This window comes from Falco cherrug, chromosome 4 (genome assembly GCF_023634085.1).
Source record: "Falco cherrug isolate bFalChe1 chromosome 4, bFalChe1.pri, whole genome shotgun sequence".
Classification (NCBI taxonomy): Eukaryota; Metazoa; Chordata; class Aves; order Falconiformes; family Falconidae; genus Falco; species Falco cherrug.
The window spans coordinates 67,352,175-67,379,218 of NC_073700.1; the positions used below are offsets into that span (position 1 = coordinate 67,352,175).

At 40.9% G+C, this 27,044-nt stretch overlaps 1 protein-coding gene and 1 long non-coding RNA gene across 10 annotated transcripts in view; one reads left to right on the forward strand and one right to left on the reverse strand.

The window, feature by feature from the left end:
- SVIL (supervillin) overlaps nucleotides 1–13,718 on the reverse strand; it is a 142,411-nt gene extending 128,693 nt beyond the window's left edge. For 2 of the 4 annotated variants that reach the window (XM_055709485.1, XM_055709482.1), the window contains exon 1: nucleotides 13,589–13,717. The gene's annotated coding sequence lies outside the window, so the exon portion shown is untranslated. Of the gene's footprint in view, nucleotides 1–10,073; nucleotides 10,148–13,588 lie in introns of those variants that run through there. The other 2 variants (XM_055709484.1, XM_055709483.1) reach the window with 2 other exon arrangements.
- Nucleotides 13,719–13,915: 197 nt separating this feature from the next.
- LOC129736009 (uncharacterized) overlaps nucleotides 13,916–27,044 on the forward strand; it is a 57,904-nt gene continuing 44,775 nt past the window's right edge. For 4 of the 6 annotated variants that reach the window (XR_008732110.1, XR_008732113.1, XR_008732112.1 and 1 more), the window contains exons 1-2: nucleotides 13,916–14,849; nucleotides 22,019–22,096. This is a non-coding gene — a long non-coding RNA (uncharacterized LOC129736009). Of the gene's footprint in view, nucleotides 14,850–22,018; nucleotides 22,097–23,553; nucleotides 23,651–27,044 lie in introns of all 6 variants that reach the window. The other 2 variants (XR_008732109.1, XR_008732111.1) reach the window with 2 other exon arrangements.

The following is a 27,044-nucleotide window of genomic DNA, read 5'->3' on the forward strand; positions in this document are numbered from 1 at the left end:
AATCATGAGTCTCCCCTTTGTACAGTGGATGTGCATCTACTGCCAGAATGAAGTGAGAAATCAAAGGGGGTTTTTGTGGGTTTTTTCGCTTTAACTCAAATACTTCAATTTACAAGGAGCAAAAGTTTTGCTTAGATGTAAAAGAAGACAATGCCTGTTTTATTTTGGTCAAATATGTATATGAGTTACCCTGGAAAATTTACTGATAGTACAGCACAGTCTTTTCTGAAACATGGGGGCAATTCAACACGTCCAGCAGCCAACAGAGCCATCTCAGGTGTCCTCTGTAAACAAAGCCTAACAGTCTGCAACATGATGTCTTAGGAGACAAGACTCCTGTACTGTGAGGTAGGTGTTCAGGGTCACTCACTGCCAGTGAACTTACCAAGCTGTACCTGTGACACCACAAAGTCAGCAGACAGAAGCAATGGTTTTGTTAAACTCATCTGGTAGTTCCTAGGAAGCCAGCACACTTGGAACTGACAATCCACCAAACTGTCCTGTTAAATCCAATTACTTTGTTTCAAGCCAATGTTTATAAGTGACTGGCTTTTCCCCTATATTCAAGTGGGTTTGGGACATTCAAAAATCCTGGAGTTTACATAGGTTCTCATAACTCTTTCGTTGCCCAGTATGCATTGGTGGCACTATTGAGGTTACAGAAAAGGCTAGGAATCAGATCATTGCTGGGAATGTTTCCAACCAGACACTTGTATTCAGCTAACTCAAACAAGACACTTGCCTCCTTTGTGCCAAAGTAAATCCCCAATTTCAAAACTAGGTGAAAAAGCAGGCCTTCACTGATGATCAGAAACCAAAGCCATCAGGTTCAACAGCACGTACTGCTCTCTAGTAAACTTCTAAGTACTTATCCCAAGTTCAACAAAGCTTCCTGAAACTTCCTATGTTGTATTTACCCGTGCAGTTATTTCAAGTCACCTCCCTAGCATTTCTTCCCCATTCTCTTTAATTTACTCCACCCAGTACAGAAGAGACATGCTGTCACCATGCCTATTGTAACTCCAACATACAGCAGCTCATACTGTCTTTACAAGATACTAGATGCTGTCATAGAACTTTACAATCTGATGAACAAGTAAAGGATCTGCAGTTTTAGATTAAGAACAGTTACAATCCAACAGAGCCAAACAATGCTATGCAACTGCAATAGTTGCTGGCCTTTCCCATCTGTGATCTTCCCTGAAAAGTGTAGTTTCCTTTAAACAACTTAAAAAAAAATAGCGTGGAAAAGGAACCACAAGCACAAAGAAAAAAGAAAAGAAAAAAACAACTCCAATTTCAGCATTTTAAGCTTCCAATAAACATTACTTCAGTGTTCCATTTAAAAGCTTTTAATTTGTCAGTTCACAGCTGAAAGGTGTGACAGGAAAACCCATGTTCATGCACAGATCCACATTAGATGAACTGTGAATGGCATGTATTTTTTTCCCAGTCTGACTCTGACCAACCTTTCCCCACCAGCATGAAGACCAAGGCTCTCAAGCCAAGAGCTGACCAGGGAGGGGACTTTGTGCCACCAGCCCAAACTTTCTTCTCTGTCCCCACTCCCAGATGGGCTGATCCTCACAGCACCAGCTCCCACATTCACTGGAGGTCTGAGAGCTTCCTGGGTCCACTAACACAGCAGAACACTGAAGTGCTGACCCAGCAACCAAAACCTGAGATAAAGAAGCTTACAAAGTTGAAGAAGTGGACTAGAGCCACCCCAGAATAATCAGCACAGGCATACAGCTGGGAGCAGGAAGGAAAGAGGGAAATGGGAGGAGTAGGGAGCTGTTACACTCATAAAACTTCATCCCCAGAACGGTATTATTGCAAAGCCACACACACAGAAAGAGTTGGTCTGAAAACTGTAATACAGGTTTCAAAGGTCATTAAAATTGCCTCTAAAACAAAGTTTTCAGGGTAGGGTTTCAGTGGCAGAAGGGAAATCATTTCTCTACATTACCCTGCAAAGTCTGCCCTTTCCAGAAATGAGTTTTGAGGCTCCACTGAGAAACCTCACTACTCTGTGCAGGGAATATTCAATAATACTGTAATAATATTGTAACTGCTATTTACAGTACTAAGTGTGCAAACTGAACAGCTGTTGGGATATAAACCACGACTGAGAGGGCAGCCAACACTGAGGCTACCGCAAAGGAAAAGTCCCAAAGCCCAAGGAAGTCAGTATGCAAGCCATGACTTCAAGAAGCAAGGGAGCAAGCCAAGGGTAGCACACCAACAGGGTGCTGCTAGAGCTGGATCCCAGAAGCCTTGGTGTGTGCAGCACGAGACAGTGTTAACACCATTTGTGAGAAGCATGAATTCATTTTGCACGCACCCTTCCAGTACAAAAAGTATGCCTGACCAGAAAGGAAAGTTAATTTGGCCTAGTTTAGCAAATTCTTAAAACTCTGCCAAAGCTTTGTCCAGACAGCACAAGACATAGCTACTGGCAATTTCCCGCCCTCAGAAAACACAAACTTTCAAAGAGTCATTTAACCTCTCTGTAGCTTTATTTATTTGCAGTATTTTTAGGTTGTAGAAAGAGCAACAGCTACATAGGTAGAGTATAAAGGCAAGAATTGTTCAGGCTTGGGGAAATCAGACTCTAGACACATCATGACAGATGTCCTGCCCTAAATAGCAGCAGTAACGTTCCAGTACTTGAGAGCCCAGCTAACACTCCAAAATAGTAGAAAGTATAAAACATTAATGAAGATGATGTGATAAATGTTTCAAACAAGTCTGCTCTACAAAGAAAAAAAAATAATCACTTTTATTACTGCTAGCTTAGGTAATTTGCTACATCTCCACCCATGATTCTTTCTTCTTTCATGAAAAAAAAAACAAACCTGGAAGAATGTGCTGTAATTCGGTTATATTATTGATAGTGTATTTCAAAGGAACAAATTAGGGATGCAGTTCTCAGTTAAGAAAGAGAGGTTTACCTTAGGTGAAGTCTGAAAACTGATCATTTGAAATCCAGAATAGGCATTTTCTTAAAAAAAAAAAAAAAATAATTAGAGGGGGGGAGAGAAAGAAGACCAGTCAGGTTGAGTCACCTGAACCTGAAGCTCCCAGCCTCTGGTATACACAGCACACACTACTGGTATGCAAGTCACGTTAACATTGCACACCAGTGTTCCAGCGTTGGCCAAGTGTTGCCATGAAGCACACACAAACACATGTATGTATGTGTGTGCATATCTGTGCACTGAATGGCGCTGATCCAGGAGCTACCTAACCACCACAGGCAATTTCAAGTACATCAGTTTCAGAAACCTTAACAAAACTCAAACACATTGCTGTATTTAATACAGGGATCATATTCAATTGCTATAACCGTCATACTTGGAGACTTGAGGGGGTAAAAATAATTGACAAATAAAGATGGTCTTAGGCTTGTAGGTATTTGACAAGTATCCAAGCTCCAGTAACACGCACTGAGAATACAAGTGACTGGAAACATTTGAGCAAGTGATCTTTCCTTTATCAAGAGTAACATTTCTTACAGCAGCTCTTTAGAGGCCACACCAAAAAAACCTAGAACATTCTGAACAACTTTAATACACAAAACTAATGACTGCTTTACAAGAGTCAGAAGTTTTCCACAATAAGAATTTGTGGTTTCCTGTGCAAGAAAGAATGCCAATTCATACCAACATGTTCATGGAAAGTTTTTTTTTCAGGGTTTCCTTAAGAAACTAACTTCTGTAGCATGAAGATTACTTGCTTTGTTTCAGCACGGACTGGCATGATTATAAGCTCTCATGTCAGTCTATGTGAGAAACATTTACTGAAGTAGCATTTGTTTTATTGGAAGGACATTGCAACTGCATCATGAAAGCACATTTGTATGTTACTCTAGGAATTTCACAAGAAATTATAAATCTCGAAAACAGTATTTAAGGTGTTCCCTCTCTTTATTGCATTTGGAAAGATATTTTGGGCAGGCTGAAGTTCAGCACAAAACCACTTTGGTCCTCAATTTCCTTACTTCACACACATATATAAACGTTTTGGGGTTTTGCTTTTGATTTCAGCAGCTTGTTGCTGGCAAGCACCTCCTGGGAGCCCAGAAAGAGTATGTCCAACCAAATACTTCTTTAAAGACTTATTTTAAAAGGCTGCAAGGTCAAGACTCCAATAGCAGGTCAGATGAAACAAAATCACTAGTAACTTCTTTTTCGGAGCTCCCTAACTCCCTATTGGAAGGCAGATTAGGTTCCCAAACCAGGGAATGGAAATTTATATCTCACCTGGAACGTTTCATCTGCCATCTCCCTGCCCACACAAATCCCTTCAGGTTGTCTGTGGCTGTACTATCCCAGCAGGGTACGCTACACAATGCATTTCAGACATGAATTTTATTACAGAAGTATTAGCTGAGCATTCCCCTCTTAAACCACAAGTTTTAAGAACTTGAAATGGATAGCTAGCAGTAGTTAGTTATGCTATAGTTAGCTTTTATTAATTTAAGACCTAGAAAGTTGTTTAAGCTGGGTTCAGTACTACTTAAATTCAAAGTTCATTTTATTAAAGGTAATTTAATTTCAAACTAGAAAAATTAAACTTGCATTCCATAACAGGAATCCATATAAACAACTTATTTCCATACTCCAGGATTTTGCTTGCAGTAGGAAGCCATAACAACTTTGTTGCCAACCCACAAAAACAATACAAAAATAGGCATTTGCATGCAAGTTGTAAAGTCAGGCATGCACCAAATATTATGGAGACAAGACAAACAAGTGTATTTAAGAAAAAAACAAATCCTTTGTCTGTCAACTACTGGCACTCTACAATGTAACAGGAAGGAAATGGACAGGCACTGGGCAGAGCATCCAGCAGAGGTCTGGTGCAATCTCACAGTCAGGGTGTTTACAGAGTTCTGGAGAGTCTTTACTCTCTGAGCTTTGCAAGGGTCAAGTTTTGTACAAACTCCTTTGAAGTAACATTTGTCACAGTATATGCTTTATACCACAAGTGACAGAATAAATAATTAATTCAAGCCTAAAGCCAACAGTGTGGTCTAATCAACAACACGTAAGCTATGCAGCCTTTGTGAAATAAAAGTAGGAGAAGAAGAAACAACTGCTTCTTAGTAGTTAACACCTAAACGCTGATGCTGATTACAGGTGAGAGTACAGCCTCACATGCAGCACACAAACAAGGCAAAAGCATCAAGAACACAAGGAACTATAACAGGCACCCTAACAGCAGCAGCCTAAGCAAGCCAGAGCCTTACTGATAGACATTACCTCAGTAAATACACTTTGTTTTCTTTTTGTGATTTTGTTCATTATTGTAACTTTTGCTTAAGTAAGTTTCTTTCAAACCTTTGAATCTTTCCAGTGATAGAGACAATTGAGTGTAAGTAGGCTCTGGGGTGCCATGCACCAGCTATATACAGTGCTGAGCCATGAACCACACAACCTGTATGATAACAGACACCCAAGCTCACCAGTGTGCAGGACAACCCATGGTAAGAGCTGCAAGGACTGCCCTGGAGAGAATTGATGAAGTTAAGAGATGACAACTCTCATCACACATCAACCTGTGACTCGAGGAAGCAGTTCTACCTGCTGCTGCACTACTTCTGTCTTTAACACAAACAGTAATTTTTAGTTTCAGAGAGCAGTGAAAGAGTCAGTGAAGTGAGGCAGGCAAAGCAGCGTTTATCATTAGCTGTGCAAAGGAAATCATTAACAACAGCAAAAGGAAACAAAGGTTGAAGAGATTAATTCAAGTTATGTTTTCAGAACAGCAGTTTCCCTGCTGCTGGAAACCCCTGCGCAATTCACAAGGTCTTCTCCTCTGCTAAGCCTTACAGTTGTCAGCTTTCCTGGAGTTGGAAGGCATTACATAGACAGACATGTCTTTAAATTGGTTGGGAAGCCAATTTAAGTTTAGAGGAAACTTTGAAATAAATATTTTCCCCTGTAGGGGTTGAAGCAAATTTAAGCCAACAACATTGGAAGAACCTTTCATTTATAAGAAAGAAAAAAACCTTAACAAAAAGCTTTCTCCAATGCTCTATTATTATGCCTTTCTAGAACTTTCACCACCTTAGTCAAGAACAGGTTCTGGAGGTGGGTGAAGGGGTAACCCCTTCTTTTTCCCCCCACTGCTTTTAAACATGTTTAGCAATTTACTGCTGTTTAAGTCTTATCACATGACTTCCCACCACCTTCCATGAGAAAATTGTTTCTCCTAAAGCCTTTAATAACTGAACACCTTCTTAATCACATACTGTCTTCCCCCTCTGCTCTAGTGAGGACAAACCAACACTTCCTTACTTTCGTACTTCTCAAATTCCACTCCTCCAAATCTCCTCTATGTTCATTCCCTAGACTCACCCCAAAGGGGTTTATGAATAAATCAGCAGCACTAAAAAAAAAAAAAAAAAAAAAAAAAAAAAAAAGAGAGAGAAAAAAAATTAAGACATGCTCCCTGACCTTCTCTGTGACAAATGTTCCTCCTCCGTTCCCCACCTTCTTTCCTGCCCTCAGTATCACACTCAGTTGTCTTCCTCTATTTTTGAAGCACGAACAGTGTGCTATTCTGGATGAGAACGCCTGTTACCTGTTTTCCAAATAACTGTTCATACATATAGTTAGTAAATCCAGACTACATATTCATTTCTACATTTTCTGTATTAACTATACATTTTAAGCTAATATCCGTTACTTTGCTTCAGCTAACATAACTGTATCTGATATGATCACTTCAAACTATAAGCCTGTATTTCTGCTATGATTTCACAAATACTGATTTAGCACTCCAACACTGAGTCTGAAAGAGTAATTTTGCAGAAGACAAGAGCAAGCATCTAGCCAAAGACAGTATTTCAAGTTCTTTTCAGACGCTAGCATTAGAATGGAAAAGTTCAAACTCTCAGCTATTTGGAGATATGATAACCAGATCCTGAATTATGCTACCTTAAACCAAAAAACTTCTTTTTATGTTTCTGTTTTGTTTTTACAGGGCAAGGCTCTATTACTAAGCCAGAGTCATCCTCTCATTAGCATAATTTAGGTAGTGTTGATATTTAACATGAACATGAAAGCTACAAGCAGCCAGGATAGATCTAGTAGGCCTGGTGAAAGGAAAAAGAAAAAGGGGGGGAGGGGGGAAGAAATGTATCTACAGTCACCTGAAAATTTCCTCTCTGAATAGTAGGATTTTCCAGACTACTTATAATGGGTAACTAGGAGCCTGGAGCAGAGGCAGCCTTTTCTGCTGTTAACAGCAAAAATGCACAAGTCATTCCTTTCCACTCTCCTTCATCATAAAACGATTCATAAAGCCAGGAAAATTCAAATTATATTCTTCAACTATAAACTGCATTAAATATGTTTTCAAGAAAATGCCTGATTTATCCCCTTACACGGAAGCATGGACTACTAGTTAATAAAACCACCTCAAGCCTCTGAAAACTTAGCTCTGTCACTATCTTTAACAATCTCTTGCAGCAAGTATATGTTCCTTCTCACCCAGAGTTTCAAACTAACATTGTAGAACACATTAAGTGTTTAGAAGACTAACTTTAGTCATTAAGAGAATTACCCCCCTTTTCCAAAAGTGCTTGAATTTACTCTCTTCAAAACTTTCATTGAAGTTCACCATACGCAGATAGTCTGACTCAACTTCTGTATCTCCAGGGAGATACTTCCAGATTCACTGCTACAAAAAGGAGTTCAGCCACACAAAACATTTCCCGGATGTTTCCTATCCCTTTCATGGCAGGGGCAGCAGGCTGGATGGAAAAATCTAGAAGGCAGGGCTCAGCCTATGGTCCTTCAGCAGGTCTGAGCACTCTCTACAGATACGAGGCATTTCAGAGCCCCTGTTCTTTCCTCAACATCTGATCTGAGCAGTGCTGCCACTGAAATAAAACTTATTGCAAGAATTGGTAAATGAAAGAGTTGGCTGACCAGAGAGCAGAGGATGCCTTGTTAAACTGAACATTTTTCAGAGAAGTGGGGAAACAAAAGAGCTGTTGATATGGTTTTAAGAGGTGCCTTTTCATACCCCAGTTCTTTTGGATTAATTACTATCACACACTGTGGATATACATATATAAGTAAACACAATTGTATTTCATATTTGTGCCAAATCTAAAAACAATAAGATTAAGCAAATCTGTCCAAATAGTGGCAAAGAAAACTTCTAACAACTCTGATACAGTAAGAACAGCCTACTTTTGGTTTAAGCCCATTAGAAGCAGGAGAGAAGCTCACAGCATCAAGCATTTAACAAGAAGTCAATTTTATCTACACTAATACTTAACACCAGAGAAACACATGCAGCTACAGTTGCCTGTATTAAGCAGCTGGCAAGCTCAGAGATGGAAAAGTTGCGGAACAGCTGGGGAATGTGAGACCCTTTTGAACAGGCTGCTATGTGATCCAAAATAATGGTACATGTTTACACACAACACAATGGCAGCAACAGCCAAATGCAGGTCTGGCGAATGCACTACAGCTGCTCCTTCCCTCAGACAAGGCACAGTAAGCAGATACAAAAGAGTTCATATTCACAGAAATATGGCTTTCATCTTAAAAGGCAGCACTTTGATTTCCAAAATAGACAGCTGGCCCTCCAACTGGACTAAACTGTACTAGATTCTGTATTAGAAGTTACCCTTTAAAACAGGTCTGGATTAGGGTCATAGAGCTTTCCAAACTGCTGTTACTTTACCACCAACAGTTTCCAACAATGCATTATTCAGTCCAACAGGTTGCCATCTAACATATAAAAATCCCCTTCTCTCATGACAGTATTCTACAGCTAGTGTCAGGAAGACAGCCATATACAAACACTTAATATAGACGCTGACTACACAGAAGTTAGCTATCAACTTCAGACAAATACGTTCAGTGTGCCAGAAAGAGTGTTTGAATAAACACAGGTTATTTTACAGTTCTTTTACACTAGTGTTGCATATTGGTGTAAAAGTAAGTTGGCACCGGAAGACGATACATCCCACTGCTTACATCGAGACAGAGGGACAGTCCTTACTTGCTGCTGCTTGTGTAATGACTGATAGCATGTTGCAAGGAGTGCTTGTTTCACAATTGTTTCACAATTGCCATCTGAAGACAACACGATTTTGTACATGACTTTGCACAAAAATTGCATCACCTTATTTCAAGCGATCTTCCCAGTTTTCAAGTCTCAGAAGCACAGTATCAGTGCTACCATCTGTCTTGCTCAAGACAAACCATGATTAAACAGTACTAACAAACTGGCTACTCCTTTATACCATAACTGTACCACTCCTAATTATGCTAGGCACCAAAACAGAGTTAGTAATTTAATGTTTCCACTCACTGCATCTTGATTAAAAGTAGTGTAACATGAAAGAAACATATTTTGACGGAAAGAAGGAGATGGCATTGGGAGATTTCCTCTTCTACTTCCCCTGTACATAGCCATTAATGCTACAATCCCAGTTAAGAGCTATTCAGAAAATGGTAAGTTAAAACTGGACAAAGACAGCTGTCGTAGCAAAAATAACAGATGCAAGCACAGTTTTTAACATCCTTTGCTTTTACAAAGAAAAATGCCAATAATAGCCATCACAGAAAGGAAGATTTTGAAATACAGGTTGTAAGATTCCATGTTGTAATTAACAGTACTCTGTCAATGATCACTCAGCAACAAAATGCCACATATGTAAACTTCAATTTCACACTTCTGATAAAGACTTTCTAGTGAAATCCATTTGTGAATTAAGCCATATTTTTAAGAAATTCCCCATATAAATAGAATATACATACTGAATAAAGAAGGAAAATAAGTAGGGCCTTGAATCACACTTTGGGAAAAGATGCTTCTGATACCAAAATACTATTACTCTAAGTGCCCTTCCTGCAGGTGAAGCAGTAACAGGCATGCTACCTTCAAGCCCTACCATCTGTAAAGGTAAGAGCACAGATATGCTCTTCCAGTTGCACTGATACAGTGCTCGCTAGGAGCATCTGCAAGTGCTGCCATGTTGTGGCAGAGGGAGCAATGGCTTGTATCCCCAAGGGACCTCAATATGCGCTATAGAGTCCCACCTGCACCAGGAGCTTTTTCCTCCAGAGTTCTGAACCAGTTCTTGTACTCAGATCCAGCTTTGAGCACATTCCACTACTCCAGTGCCTCTGAAGTCTTGTTCCCAAAAGAAAAAAAAAAGTAAGAATGGAAACCTGAAATAAGTGCAGGATATTGGAATAAGTTATGACATCAGCAAAGCTTAGCACGGTTCAGCAAACAGATGATTTTTAACAATTACAGGTAGTGCACTGACAGCCAACCTACATTAGCAAGTGAGATGTAAATGATCTAGATCACCCATAAGCTGCACTGAACCTCTCCCAAATTACTCTCCATACTTACCATAGCTGATTACTCTTTCAACCTAGATCACAATAATAAATAAAACAAAAACCAAACCAAATAAAATTAAAAACCCACAAAAACTAAGGAATTCCAGTTCCTCATCAGTTAGTCTCCACTAAACTAATTACTGCTTTAAAGGAGAAGGCATTTATCTTAAAATTCTACTGCTGTACTTACCAGGTACAGACTAAATAACTGTACTTGGAAATCATTCTTTGTAGTCAAATCATATTTATTTTCAATTAAAAGACCTAATAGGATGCTTGTGGGCATGAATGGGAGAGTGAGTTTCCATGTTTGAGAAGTTCTTTTTAACAAGCATTTTATATGTGGATATAAACTCAGCTCTTTCACAGAACAATTACTGCTGTTATTTGCCACAGAGGAACCAAGAAAACAAATCTTTTAATAGCTTATTCCTGATTTTACTATAACTGCACACAGATAGGTTTTTTTTAAAAAAATTGTTAGGAGGTACATCTACACCAAAGTTTACTTGCCATAACAAAGATTTCCCTACCATGTAGATCTCCTGACAGCCATGTCCCAACAGGCTCCAGATCATTTATACACATACCAAGTATTGTTCAAAGCAGACTTGCTTTAAGCAAGATTAAATACCTGTTCAGTTTGAACTGTCCCAGTGCCAGGATAAACTACACTAAGCTAGTTCAGACAGTTATCCTGCTGGGCACCAATGGCCTTTGAAACTCCCAGTACCCCAGAATCTGCTGCTTCTGGGAATTAGGCCAGGAGCTGTGGGATAGCTCTCCACAGAGGACATTACAAATTAAATGTTTTGGAAGTGTGCTTGTGTTTACATGGAGCAAGGCTGCAACAGTTCAGCATATGAGTCAGCATGGTTTGCATCCACACAGAACCAAGCAGTGCAGTTGGGAACTATAAATTTTCTAGGGAAACAAAGAGAGTAAAATGATTCCCCCAGGGGGAATACAGTCAGGCTGCACCTAAGCAGGAGCTAACACTCACCTGAAGACAGGAATTTTGTTCAGAACTTTACTGCTGAAAAGCCCATGATTTTCCTGTGGTGATTTCTAAAGTTCCTACACAGCGCAGACAGTTTGGTCCTGCCTGTATCAGAGAGGTTAATAATGATATCATAGTCAGATAAACTTACAGGCACGCATGTCCACACTAGGATACAGCTCTTTAAGTCTTATAATTAACACTCAACTACTTTAAAGTGAAAGCTGAAGTGTATTTCCTATCAGGGTAGGAAAGAAAAATTTTGAATGCATCTCAATACAATAACATCCAAAGTAGTCTTGAGACGGGTAAGCAAAACAGAACTGAAAAAAAGCAAACTACTGCATCTCACCATGCTGTTACCTACAGCCAGATGCATTTAAGGACCAAACCAATACCCTTTTTTTGAGGCCTCAAGAGGCGCAGAAAAACAGGATGACATGTCAAGCCCCTGAATGTCCCACCAGGGAAGAACTCGTGGCAGGAACAGCTGTCAGACCTGAGTTTCAAGAGCTGAGCAAATTACCACTATTCCCTCCTCTTGTCTCCACAAAAGGCACCTCTGTCTTATGGAGGCTTGATGCAGACTACCAAGAAACCAGGACTGTTTCTCTGAAAACACAGGCTGGACCTCTACCACTGTTGGTTACACAGGGCAGCCTGCAGAGCCAGAGGACAGCCCATCCTCATCTTGAACTGCACTTTTGGGCCAGAGGTCATGACACCTCAAAGTAGTAACACTGCATAAGGATCTGTTGTCATAAACCTCATTAGCCACGTGAATCAGTAGAGAGGTTTCCATTTTCAATGGCTTTTTTTCATTTTGAACACAAGAGATTAAGATAATTGCAGGCTGAGAACATTTTTCAGTGTGATACAGTTTAGTTTACTCTTAAAGAAACATACTTGCCACAATAAAAATAACCAGACTAATTCAGAACATTTTCCATACGCTATTACAGGGACTGTCTGCACATCCAGAAGAACTACACATCTACTGGGTTAGGAGTACTGTCTTTCAGCACATGAGAAACTATCTGAGCTAAGATCAGTCTATGATGACACTAACAACTGTCAAAGACCCAGAACAACATCAAAACTAAATGAATAATTTTTACTTCCTATTTGCTTCCCAGACCTCATGCTGCTACCCACTGCCAAATAACAAACTCGAGTACACTCAGTCTTTGCAAGATCGCTTAAGTCTCTCTTAAGAGAGTCATAATCCACAATCATGTGCAGACTTTAAGAAGCCTTATTAGTAAAGTGGATCCAAAGGTATCATTAAGTAGTCAGCTTTGCAGCATTGGGTGTCCATGCTGTACGTTAAACCCTACAAGCACTGCACGCATAACTATCAGCACACCCTACTGATTTTTTCCCTGTTAATCACAATACTTCATTGTTTCCCCCCTTTCTAAACATATCATTGCTTTCTGGAGTTCGGACAAGTCAGGCCGAACTGCAATCCCACTGCTGACCCATTTAAGCCAACGAAGGTAAGTACTCAACCTCTCCAACAGAGCTATTGGGCTCTAGGCCAAGGAGGTTCCGTGCATCAGTAAACAAGTACCCTGTTGATTTTGTCAGCCTTTCCCAGTATCCCACTGTGCTGCAACCAACCAGCATCATAAAGCGCCTTTCTTTACACCACACGTGCACGCTGCTGCTGCCGCCTATGCCTTTTTTGCCAGCTGAAAGAAGAGACAAAACTCCTTCAAAAAATTCTCAGGCCCAGCGCAAAGCAGCCCGAGCGCCGAGCGCGGCAATGGCAGAGCACCCTCTGCCGCGCCTCCGGCTCACTGCTCCCGCCAGCGCCGGGGATACCCCGCACGGCACCCCGCCGCCGTACCCGGGGCGGAGGACAAGCGCTCGGCCGCCGCGCTCTGCCCGGCAGCAGGTGCTCCCGCAGCCCGTGCGGGAAACCGCGGCGGGGAGCGCGGGCAGGGCGCAAGCCCTTCTTCCTCCACATGCTGCTGCGCTGAGGAGAAAGCCCGCACCCGGGGTGACAGCTCAGCCCCGGGCGGGAGGAAGCGGGGGAGTTTCGTGCAGCACCTTCGCGAGGAAAGCCTCTCCCCGGGCGAGCGAGGAGCCCGCGGCGCCCCGTCACAGGCGGCGGCCGTGACCCGGGGCAGCGCCCCCGGCCCCGCGGGGGTCTCCCTCCCGCGAGGAGGGGGCGGCGAGCGCGGCCGCCGCCACTCACCTCACAGCCGGCGTCTCGGGGGCAGCCACAGCCTCAGGCGGCCTCCGCCCGCCCGTCCGTCCACCCGTCCCTCCGACCGGCCGGCGGGGTGGAGTGGGGCGGGGGAAGCGGCGCGGCCCCCCGCCGCAGGGGGCCGCCTCCTCGGCTCGGCGGGGCAGCGCCCCTCGCCTCAGTGCCCCGGCGGGAGCGGACGTGCCCGACCCCGGCCGGGCGCGCGGGGAGCAGCGGCCGCGCAGCGCCACACGGCCCCACGCGGGACGGGGCGGGCGCGGGGGGGGGCGGGACGCGCCCCTCGCGCCGGCCCCGCCCCCGCGCCCCCCGCCCGGCTCTCCCCGCTTCCGCGCGCCTCCTGGAGGCGCTGCTCCACTCCTTAAAGGGGCCGCGCCCGGCGTGGCGGGGGGCGAGGCGAGGCGGGGCGAGGGGCGCGTGGCCGGGCCGCCGTGGGTGACCTGCGCCGGCGGCGACGCGAGAGGCGAGTGTCGCCCGGGCGGAGCCACCTGCCGAGGGGCCCTGGCGAAGGTAGCGGCCGCCGGGGCGAAGCCTGTAAGGGGAGACTGAGGTAACGCGGCGGCACCAGATCAACCTCGTCCCGCCGGGCCGCGGAGGAAATGGAAGCGTTGGGTCCTGCCTCAGGCGCCCTCCGCGCCGGCCTCGGGGAGCCTGTCCCCAGCGAGCCCCGCGGGGTTACGGCAGGTGAATGCCGTGGGTGGTGGGTGCCCAGGTTTAGTGTCCCAGTGCCTCTGTACCTTGGGGGTCAGGTGGGTGGCAGGCTGGCCTCGGGGGCACGGGGTGTGAGGAGCCCTTCCTCACGCAGGTGTGAGGGTACCCACCACCTGAACCAGGGCCTGCCGCTTCATCGAGCTGCCCTGGCCCCTCTGGCCAACGTGTTGAAGTGTGGTGGGAGGTTTTTGGGTCCCTTTCACCGTGCTTGGCCAAATTAATATTTATTTAAAGGGGAACAGGCCCAACGAGAGAGCTCCAGTGCAGGGAAGGAGCTAGGCAGGGCTCAACAGCATTACTCCTGTTTTAACGTAACTATGTGGATGGTTCCTGCATTAGCAACATTTCTGGACGGTGTTTCTCAGACATGGGGCTTTGGTCTCTATTAACTTGCTCAACCTTTCCAAGTGATCTCAACCACATTGCAGAGTTTGCCGCTGCTGGACGGGAGCAGATCATGGGAAGAGCTTGGGGTGAAGGCTGTCTAGAGGAACAATTCGATGAGTGTCCTGCTTTCCCCCTACTGCTGGGACAACATGGGGTAGGAGCCTGGGGGAGCAGAAAGTCATCACCACTTTTTATCTTTTTATTTAAAGTGAGAAACTTCCCCCCCGTCATCCGTTGTCGTGTCGTGTCATCCCCCCGATGCACTTGTTTAAAATCAAGGAACCATTAGGAAGATAGAGGAAATGCAATTATGATGTTGTAGACCTCACCTCAGCAGTACAGCAAAGGTATATTTGTCCACACAGTAAAAGGGAAACAGAGCATTCAAATTTTCTGGTGTTAAATAGCCCAGAAGATAGAATTGTCCTTTCTCTTTCATCTTTTACTTTAGACAAGTATTTTTTCTAAGTGAATTACAAGGTGAATTCAAGCCCTGCTTCACTTGATCAGATCTTACAAAGCGACCTGAAACATGACCACAGCACACACCACATAGAGAATTACCAAAGGGGGAATCATTTGAAGAATGTTAAACCTGAGAACTTAGGTAGAGAACACACGGAACTGAAAAGAATACATGCTTCTGTTGCATTCAGTTGCATATGCAAAAGCAGAGCTATCTTCTTTTCTGCATCTGTGTGCAGACTGTGCAGAGAAACAGAAGAAAATCTTAAGGTGTGGGAAACATGCTAAGATGAGGCAAACCTAACAACTTTCAAATCAACACCCAGCAAGTATTTCACAAGGTGCACTACGAAGTATCTTTGCAGCACTGTAGCAGCTTTCAGCTCTAGATGAGCTCAGAATTGAACATTGAGGGCCTAGCTTGAAACATTGCTGAGCTTTATAGCTTTGCGGCAGCAGAAGTTTCTTAATTGCAGGATAATGATGTGGTGTGGGCACATGCCTTTTGCCTAGGGGTTATGAATTACTTTGTGCAGATACATGAAACCCACATCAAATAGAAAGTATAGACATGGTCTTCCAGGGAGAGGAGGAAAGCTAGCATAGGAAGGAGGTCAAACATAAACCATAGCAAGGTTAAAAATATTGGATTAAAAAAATGACCTTGAAAATATGGTTTTATACTGCTGCGTTTAAACACAATTTTTCCTGTTGTCCAACATCCCTATTTGAAACTATCAAAAGCCTTCCCTTAAGGAAATAAAAAACCTGCCACTAGAATTGCCAAAGTTTAGCAATGGAATTCTGATCCTTTTAAAAATCCCCTGTAACACAGGCCTGAGATGATTGCGTGAGTGGAGGGGAGAAAACGTAACTGAAATGTTAAATTTGCTTTTGTTGTGATTGACATGATACTATCCTTATTTGTTTTCAAATATCAGAATAGTTTATTGATGGAACTTTTGCAACTGAAAACCTGCAACCCATTTAATGAGAACTCTGTGTTCACCCTGGTTCGGAACTGATTTGTCTGTCTGGATTTAGCTTTAGGCATAGTCCCTGCCACTTTCTGCCAGAGATTTTGCTCCTGCAAACTTAATTCATGATCCAGATACATGATTATTTCAAATTTATATTTAGAAAGGGGTAACAGATTGATTTGAATTCCAAGGAAGGAGAGGAAGGCAAAATGTGAATCTTTTGTTCCCAGAACCAGCAAAGAATGAAGATTATTTTAGAAGTATAATTTGGGTCAGACCAACCATCTTAATCCATGTCATTTAAAAAGATTATTTTCCCCACTTTTTTTAATGTGTTAGAGACAAGCATGTTTGATTTATGACAGCAGTCAAAAACATCTGTACTTCAGGGCACAAGCAAATGCTTATTTAAACAATGGGGCTCCCTGGGGGGGGGGGATATAGGAAAGAAATGACATTCTTTTGCAAAGAATTCAGTGTTTTTCACTCCACAAAGAATCCTGCTTTGTTTTGCAAAGTACTCTGCAGAAGACACAATGATTCAACCTATTATAAAGGAGTCCAGCAGCTTTCACCTTTATGTGACTGGTATGAATATGAACCAGGTTAGCACTGATGAAATACTGTTACTGTTCACTTGCCTTAGTGACCTGCGTGAAAAGAATTGGTCATCTCAGTCTCGTTGGCAGCATACAAGTATTCACATCTTAAAAACATTTGGAGCTAGTTGGCACTCTGGAGCCTTGTCTGCACTCGGGATTACCTCTGATTTTAGGAATTATTTTACCTTCTGGTATAAACTCACTGTAGATAAAGTCATGCAAATTTTGATCTACACTGCTGTCTGCACCATTCGATGGCTGATGTGGGGACTGGTTCTAACTGGAGATGACTCTGAAGGAAAGGACCAGTTTCTGAATAGTTACATACCCTGAATCAGCTCTCACGATGTGCTTGAGTAGTTTATTTGAAGTTTTTCAGGGAAAAGTGTTGAGGGTATCAGAAGATAAACGTATGTAGCATTATTTTAAGTTCAAGCCTGCACTGGGTGGAGATTCCATTCTGTAACCAGATGCTGTGCTGTATATGCATTGATATGATTAGAAACAGGCTTAAAGTAGCATTTAAAATTTACTAGTAAACTTCTCAGGCTTCAGTAAACCAGGTCTGTGAATGAATGTTGTGCCTGCTTCTTTTAAATCCATGATCGTGAATCCAGACATCTCTTCACTTCAGGGACTTTCATGCCAAGCTTAGGAACTGACCTTGGTGGCTCCACACAGTTGATACACTATGACAAAGATTGTGCCTCGTTGTAGGGCCCAGTGTAAACTATTAATGTCAACAAAGAGGCCAGAGTAGAGAGACAGAAATACGTCTGTTCCTGCAATGTTTCCACATATGGAGAAAGCAGGGGGAAAAAGTAACAAACTATATTTCAGCTGCTTTTCTAAATGAACATACTCAACAATGTGGCAGGCTAGTAGCTTTCTCTTCCTGTGCAAGACTATGCCAAACTAGAGTGAGGAAGCCTAGGGTCTTTTAAAAGAAGGTGTGAAAAACTCTGGGCCAAGTGTAGAATTTAAGAAAAGAGCCAAAGCCTCTGTCCACCCTCAGAAGAGCAGAATGACAGAGCTCTGGCAGCCATTGCAGCCACCACCGATTTATTTACAAGTTCCTGGATTCGTTCCAGTGTAATTATGGGCCTGAACTCCAGATCAGATTCACTTGACATTTGAGAAAGTCTGTGGAAAACCAGTAATAATAAACTGATAATAACCATCCGTCTCACAAGCAAAAAAAAAAAAAAAAAAAAAAAAAAAAAAAGGTAAGAGAAAGGGCAGGTGGGGAGAAGGAACAGCAACAAAATCCCCAAAAGATCTCCTGCTTGTCAGAAGATACTTTTAGTATATACCCCTATGTATTTTCTAAAAGGAGCTATGGAGAATTTTGGAGTAAGTCCTGACTCATGTCAGTGCTATTACAATTACTGCACTGGAAAAAATGAAAATGGGAGGTGCAAAGGAAGCTGGGATAAGTTGGGACAGCAGTTTCTTTTGGTGGAGTAGACACTTTGTGGCCCACATGGCATTTGTCCAAGCATGCTCATCACCTAAATTATATTACCATGAATCTGTTGGCTTCGGAAAAAGATGTTTGAAGAAACTATGCTGTAGCATATGATTTGTTTTCAGTTTCATGCACAGTATAGAAATACACTTTTTGTACTTTACTGCTTGTTTGTACTTGTACTGATTCTGCTTGTTCATATCATTGGTATGACATGGATGAATATCAGGGTTAAAAATCTTTGTATTTAAAACATCTGCAGTCTTATATCAGGATTTATATTCCACTGCTCAATCCTTTCCATTTGAATCACTCCATATTATTTTCTATTGAATTTCTGTAAGACCGCTTTAAAAACCCAACTCTGGGAGTTTTCCAGAAAAAAATATTTTTTGAGTAAGATAAGTTGATTAATTCTGTTGAATGGAAAAGGCATCTTCTCTGACCAGAAAGAGGGCTGACATTTAGTTTACAGTTGTCTCAAGTATTTTATTTCAGGTGATGGAATTGAATTGCAAGTTATGAGTGAATGTTTAGCAAGGCAGGAACAATTAGTTACATTTATGCTACATCTAAACAGCATACTGTGAGTTTTCCTTATGCAGGTTTCAGAGCATATCACCTAAATATGCACAGGTACAAAGGAGTCCACATGTGTAAATGGATTTCTTCAGAGGAAGCATTCCAATTAGCTGCTTTCATCAAACAGCACCAACCAAATGTTGAGTGCTTTGGCAATTAATACCGAGCTCAGTAACACTAGACAAAATTACTTTACAAAAGTAAAGTAATACATAAGAATGGATTTTTTCTGTATTTTTCTTACCCACCATACATCTGGCTTTCACCAAATATGTCGTTTTTTCTCCCTGGTAATTTTGTTGGGGCAGAATTTCAGAGTGCTGACAATTGTCTGGAGCAGCCTTACCAGAACAGCCACTCTGCCTGGGCTGCTGGATATCTGGAAATCCTAGACACATTCACTGTGCATTGCAGATCAGCTCTACAAAGTATGCAGTACTTCCACAGTGTTAGACCTTCTGTGCATATGTTGCCCAGATGAACTGCACAACCTATAGTAAACCCACTTACTGTGCAAAGTCAGATTAGCTATATAATTTATGTACTATACATCTGATACTTTGGCATGCTGGGTTTACAGTTGTTTTCTATTCTCCTGGGTATTTCTTGGGTGCAAATCAACTGGCTTTTTATTTACTTGTTTGCATGTCTTTCGGTGATGAGACACTTATCTGGAAAAAAAACTCATTTCTGTTTGGGGTCAGTGCATAAAATTCAGCAAGACCATTGTAGTTGGTCAGCTGAGGTTGCATCCAAACTATTGAACTTGGTGGAGTGTTGGAGCACAGGGTCACAGTGAATGAAGCTTTCAGCTACTGACACCATCTGAAGAACATCAAGAAAAAGTTCAAAGCCTTGGTAAATATCCTTCAGAAGGTAACTGGCACAACTGTATGGATTTCAACAAAGGCATTGGGTCTGTCTGCCACAGAGTTTTCTTCAAGTTATTTGATATAACAGTCCTCATATGGAGCTCATAGTTATTAAAATAAATAGTACTTCTGTAATAATATGTGGGATTTTGAATGCTATTCCTCACCTTGGGCTCTCCATACCATCTAACAGTCTCACAGCAGATATTTAAATGTTAAATGCTTAACATACAAGAACAACAAAAATAATAATTCCATAACAATAAGAAACATCACCATTAGCAATCCCATTTTGCTGTTTGTAAGAATTTTGAGATTGATTGGTGTCAAATATGCACAGTCTGTGGTGTCTAAGGGGAACTTAATGCTGGTATTCCAGAAGTATTACCTTCCCTTGACAATACTGGACTGCACTCAAGCACACCCCAGTGACTTCAGAAAAGTACACATCTTCTGTGCAGGTGGTGATACAGTCATTTACCTGTGATGTGACCATGGCACAATGAAGACTATCATCTATAATGCTAATGACTTTGAAATACAAGTACATGCAAGAGGCATAAAAGGAATTCCTCAGCCTTCCTGGCCTTGGTGCGCTATGTAACTGTGGTGTGAGTTTGTAGTCTGTTGCCTTCTGGAGTAACATATGTAAAAAAGAGATGGAACAAAATCAGTGTCAGTCCCTTCACATGCAGGGCTCTTCCCACATGGAAAACCCTGCAGGTTCCAGTCGTTGTTTTAAGTCCTTGCACTTGTGTAATTGAGCTTACCAATTACTGTTTTGTCCATATGCCCTTCCAACTTCTGTTTCCACAGAGGCTGTTCTGCATGGGTGTGCTTGTGTTTCCAATGCTTTAAGGGAGTCTTTAAGATATAAACAATGATGTAAATAAATGTACAAGTCCTTTCAGCAGTTTGCTCACAAAGTCTTAACATACATTAGCTTTTATGAAAGCCATATATGAAAGCAGGGTGTTTACTTGCAAACATCTACAGTTAGAGCTTTAACTACTTCAGTGTGTGCACCATTTGATTGCTTGTATGGGATAGTATGAGAGCAGTCCATCCACTGGGAGTCCTTGTGCTGCAGAACTTCTTGGGTTTAGAGGAAGGACTAATTTGCACTACTTTGAAGTAACAAGAATTTTATTCTACTTAGTCAAGTCATTAGGTTATATTGAAGCGGACAAGAGTGTTTGGGAATATCAGTTTTCTTAATTGTTTCAGTTGGAAACAGGAGGGGAAGAATCAGAAACATTAAATGTTTAATCCTGATATTTTTAAGGTTTGGGGGTTTTTTACTTTGGATTCGGAAGTGGCAGGTAAATTCTATATTTGGCTTAATTTTTAATAGTGATGCAAAACTTAAATAAATTTAAGCATGAAACGAAACACCTTGGGAAAATTACAACTGTGAAAGATTTCAGATTTTCTTCATTGGAGCTCACTGAATCAGAAATCCATGACCCATTGTCTTCATAGGCAAGCTCTGTCCACTACTCAAAGATCTAGTGATATTCTCCACATGAAGCTGTGTCTTGGTCTCGTTAGCTGGAGCCAGAGTCATTGCAGTTGAAGTTAGGAGATGGAAGTGGATGGTTCTGAATGATCCACTAGCAATAATAATTTGTCTGGAGCACTCTTGTGCTTAAACACAGACTTCCCATGAAGAGCAACAATTGCAAATTATTGAAGATGTGTGAAAAGAACAACCTTTTTAAAATAATCCCTCCCAAGACTTATAGCTGCCAATGTCATACAAGCATACAGTATGAATCATGTTAGCACTCCCAGGAAAAGCCTGAGTTTCTTGCAATATTTCACTAGGATCCTGCAGTTTAATAGCTTATTCATTATTTATTTTCCCTCCTACATTAATGCATTAGCAACAGATATGAGAGGGGCTAGGAAAAAAAAAAAAAACCCAAACCAAAAAAACCCCCACAGAAAATGAAATAGAAACACTTGTTATAGGCAATTATAGGCAATCCACATCAAAGGATATAAGACTGTAGAAGGTGAAACTGTACCTTAGAGTGACTTCTGTTGGCAGGAATGAAAATATTTGCAGTTTTACTTGTCATCTGTGTAATCAGAAAAGCTATGTGGAACCCATCCTCCTCCAAGCCAGTGTGCTCACATCTCATCTGTGTGAAATAAAGATCCCAACTTTGGCTTGCCTAAAGCAGCTTTTCAGACAAATAGAATAAGGTTATTGGAATAGAAAAGCTCTAATTTAAACAAGTAACACTCTGTACAACTCAGAGCTTTTTCAGCAAACTGAGTTCATGAAGGAACAAAAAGACTAAACAGTGATATTTTGTCTCCTAATGAAACCCCCCAATCTCTTTTAGGTTAAATAAGGCTTTCAAGGCAGAAAGACAGATTTTATGAAGCAACTTTTTTGTTACTACCGAGTGATATGGTGAGTAGTTTGATGACCTAGCAGTTGTTCTTTGTTGCATGATTGTATTGTGATCTTTCATATGAAAAACATCATTAGTGTCAGTGTGTTGTGTAATGGAAATACTGTCTTTGGTATAAACTGATTTTGCTAGTGCTTTTACATATTCAATGGTTGTCTACAACATGATTCTGATAGCAACATTAGACAGAAAAACAGCATGGGCCATCAGCTACAACTCACAACTACAGTAATGGAGGTTAGTGTCATTCAGCTGAAAATCTGGCCTCTGAATACACAGAGTTTGTGTGAGCACCACTGCACACGTTTCCAAAGCCATCCAGAATATTGCCGCTATATTGTAGGTAGTAAGGCAGAAGGTACAAAAAATGTTTTAAAAGACATAGTTGTAAATTCATTTGCAATGCTGATGCAGTTTCACGCGTATTTTCCCCAGCCCTGAAGATATTGTTGCCAAAGAATTGTGTCTGGTAGCAAAACATGAAAACATAATAATCCCAGGTCTGACACTGTGTCAAGGCAAAGATCAGAAATTACATAGTGATAAAACACATTCTCTAAACCCACAGTTGAAAGCACCTCAAATCAAGGACAAATGCTTTTCTGCCTTGTATTTTATAATTCATTTATTTAGGCCCCTCTTGAATTTATCGGTGAAGTACTTGAGAACTCTCAAAGAATGCACTAGTCATACTTAGAATAAAATGGGTGTAGTTGAAGATTTTAAGTTAAGCATATGCTGAAATGATTTGCCAGATTTATACTGAGGAGTGAGCTCACAGGTCACAAGCTGTGATTGGTAGAGTTTTGTGGCAAAAGATGTTGGTACTTCAAGCTCTGGTTTTGCTTCTCATTTTCTTCAGCTATTTGAGGTCCTACCAAGTGCTATGATAGCTGGAACAAGAGAAAAAAAAAAGCTGGAAACAGCAGAATTTGGCAACAAATATTTCTTCACTGATAGACTCCAAAGTTTGGGTACTGAAGTTGTAGATAAGCAAGGGAGCATATATGATTGGGAAAATCCCTGGAGACCATTTGCATTAACTCTGAACCCCATCATGTTGTTGTGATGGTAGAGAAGACCCTGAGCAGAACCAGTCACACAGCAGAAGGTCATTAGAAGCTCAGTGGGCTTAATGTCATAGGAAAGTCATGAGCAGTGAGCTACCAAACTGCACTCTGAAACCTTTATCTTACAGTGAATTTATGCTATGTAAGGTACAAGGCAGTGGAAAATCAGGCTCTAAAGCTATCTGTCATTGCATTCAAAATGTTTACACTTTAGCCAACTAAAATATCTTGGTGTGTTCAAATAATTGTAAATTCATGATCCTGAAGCCTGTCCAAAACCAATTAAAAAAGCCAGAACCTACAACAAGGATGTCACAAGTCAAAGAACATTAAATGTGCTGCACAGGTCTATATAATGAACACATTTGGGTGGGATTGCTTGTATGTTCACAGATTTGGCCTGGCTTAAGCAGATTTAGCTCACTTTATTGGAAACTGCATCCTCTTACATTAGAGTTGGATCTTCTTCCAATACTCCTCTGGTTTTCTAGTAAGTAAATACCAGCTACCTACCAGCTATGTTTACATCCAGGTCCGACTCCCTACATTCTTAATCATTCTCACTAGAGCAAATAACCTTCCCCAGTCTAATGTGAGTATAATTATATTTCATTACTTCACAACTGAGCCATGAAAGAACCATAAAATGTTATATGTTGTTCTAGAAGCGGTGAGGGAAACACTGAATAATACTACTCCTCAGCAATGCTGGCATCTATGGATGGATGGGGTTCATGGTGCTGCGTGTGTGCAGATTGTCTAATACAGAAGCATGAAAGGGGAAAGTTCAGATAACCTAAAAGAGACTGAACTACCATAATGAGAGTACTTCTGCAGGGTTTCCTAGCTATTATTTCCCAGTGGCAATAATGCCAAAGACAGGGAGAAAGTGTGTAGATAAACATCTCATTGATGAGGACAATGACTGCGTAAGTTTGCTCTTCAGACATCCACTGTTGTCGTATATCCTGCTCCTTTGTTAACATTTGAACTTGAGTGAAAATGAGGATTGTGAAAATTGGTGGAGACTTGAAGTTCTATTTTCCACTATTGTACAGCCTTTTTATGCTGCCAAGGTGGCACAAAAAAGCACAAAGTGGGGAAGGAGCACTCTGCTGCTAACAGCATCTCAGGTTAAGATGTTCTGGTTGGAGCCCAGGACATGATTCCAGGGCAGACATCTTTCCAGTCCCATAGAGACAGGTGACCCTCTGGTGACTGTGCTGCTAGCTTACGTGCCAAGTATGCCAAGTATAAGATGTGGAAAACACTTACATAACATTTATGGTATTTTTTTTAGTAAAATTTAGTAGAAAATAGTAACCAAGGAATACTCTGAAGCAGCTCCTCAATCTTTTCCTAGTACTGGGCAGGCATTTTCTAAATTAGCGTTTTCCATTTTAAAAATGCTGATTTGTCAGTGGGAATATGTCAAGGTGGATATTTCACATTGGAAATATTCATACTTAGTAAAAAGATATTTGATTAAGGGTCATTGCAAAGGTTTTGGAATGGTGTATTTTGTATTTATTACTCCTCTTTCAGAAGAGCTCTTATTCTTTAAAAACAAACAAAAAACTAAATGTTTTTTTTTGTTGTTTTAACAAAACAATATATTCCTATTAACATTACTTTTTTGAAATGTTCTGTTTTATGGACTTCACAAACTCTATTTTTTCCCCCTTCCAAACCTGGATATGTTTCAAAATAACAGAATTTCATACAAAATTAAAGTTCCAGTTCTGCCATAGCCCTGTCTGAGCATTTAGAATGGGCAATGATGGTTAATCCCTGTAATTACCCCAATAAACCTAAACTTGCAGAAGAGAGAAAAAAAAACAAGAAAAAAATTAGGAGAAGAAATAACTTATGCAGATTTTTGTAATGAACATGTCCTCAATAACCTAAGCATGCATACAATTGTCCCTGTAAAAGAACTAGTTCTACTTATATACAGGAGCTTTCTAGCAGTAAACCTGTATCTACCCTCTGACACTGTTGTATGAAGGAGATGTCAGTGGTATGGTAAAAGCCATTCCTCTAGTCACTTTTTTCAGCAGGCTAGAATAAGCAGATGGACTTTTTTAAATCTGTGGTGAAAATAATCACTCATAAAACCATGGAATCTGAAGGTAACCATTTGGGGCCTTTTAAAGCTGCCTTGCTTTCCTCGACTGTACTATTTCAGCTGCTCATTATTGGCATACTTAAATATTCATCTACAAACTTGGAAATCCCAGTTCTCTTTCTGAACTGAGTGTCTCTAGTTTATTCACCCAAAGTCTGAGAGTTTTATTTTTCAAGTAAATTTAACAAATGCTTTATCTCTCTCTCAAATCCGTTTTCAGAAGATTAAAAGAGGGAATATTTAAAGAGGATATAATTTCATAAGGCATTCACCTACTTAGTAAGATTGATCCTACCTAAGACTATGGATAATTTAAGCCATCTGACCAAATCACTTTTCATTTCTAAAAATGCCTTGATCAGGTTGTATAAAGTAAGATGGGCAAAGGGGGAGAGATGTGTCGACAATAGTAAATACAGCCAGGTAAACTAAAGAGCAGGGAGAGAACCGCAAAGATTAGGAAGAAGGTTCCATGCTACTGTAGCTTTTTGTAAAGTCAAAAAGGAACCAAAAGAAAGTTCATGACTTTATTTATTCCAGGAATGTGTAAATTTGGATTCACAGAGAAGTAACATACTATCTACATAAAACATTTCCATTTGCTGGCTCCTCCCATCTGGATTTACTGGATTATAGCCAAAGAGCTGTAACTGCCAAATTTTTCTCTTAACAGAAAATCCATCTGAGCAGAATTTAATATTGGCAGAGGGTGTTTGGAGACATGTGTGAAAAATTAGAACCCTTTAAGGGAAGAAGTCACCCAATTAAAAATGTGCAGAAAATAATCTATCATACATTTCCATCAAATTCCTTTTGATTTCAAATACCAAAATAATAACTGGATCAGACCGCAGTTGAGTCTAGAGCTGGCTGAACTGTTTGTTATGGATTTACCATTATTTTTGGAGAGAGAAAAAATCTGAATTAGGCTCTTTAATGTTTTTAGTTTTGCTTTTTACATACTTTCTTTGTGGAATACCTTGCTTAAATAATTCTCAGTCCTTTGGCTCTTTGAAACAGCTTCCTTTGAGCATTTAACTGCATTTATCCATGTTATGTGTTTGTACTTTCAAGTATTGTTTTTTCCTGACTGGATGACTCTTAAATTTAAAATAGAATCATAAATCAGGGAATAAAAATACCAAGCTGCAGCATATTCTGTTTCAAGAGGATAATCATTTTCCTAAAATGTATGAAACATTTGTAACCACAGGCATTTGGAGGAAATGCTAAATAAGGCAACAGATTGAGAATACTACTAATTAACAAATCACGTTCTTCAGCTTATTAACAACCGTATTTGCTACTTAAGAAGGTTTTTTTTGTCTTGCTCTGTAAATACTGACTCAACCCTACCACAATATGGACCTGTAGAATGGAAATGAGTGAGGCAGAATTTTTCTGCTTTGTAGAGAAAAGCAAAAACCTGCAAAATAATTCTTTGAAGCTCCTCTTTGTCCTGAAATAGAGCTAACTCTTTAATTTTGATTTATTGTCAAAACACCTTCTTGTTTAAAGAAATAACCCCATTTTTTAAGAAAAAAAAAGTCAAAATCATTTCCTTATTTCCAAAGTAAATATTTAATTTTCAATATTCTGGGGCAAAAACATTTGGGTGGCATTCATTTGACCAGCTGTAAGCACCACAGTCTTGAATACTTATCTTTGAATAGAGTGAATTGACATCCAGACATGCCTGTTTCTCTGAGTTGACTATAACTATGGAGTTAGACAAAATCCTTAACTCAGATTTGGC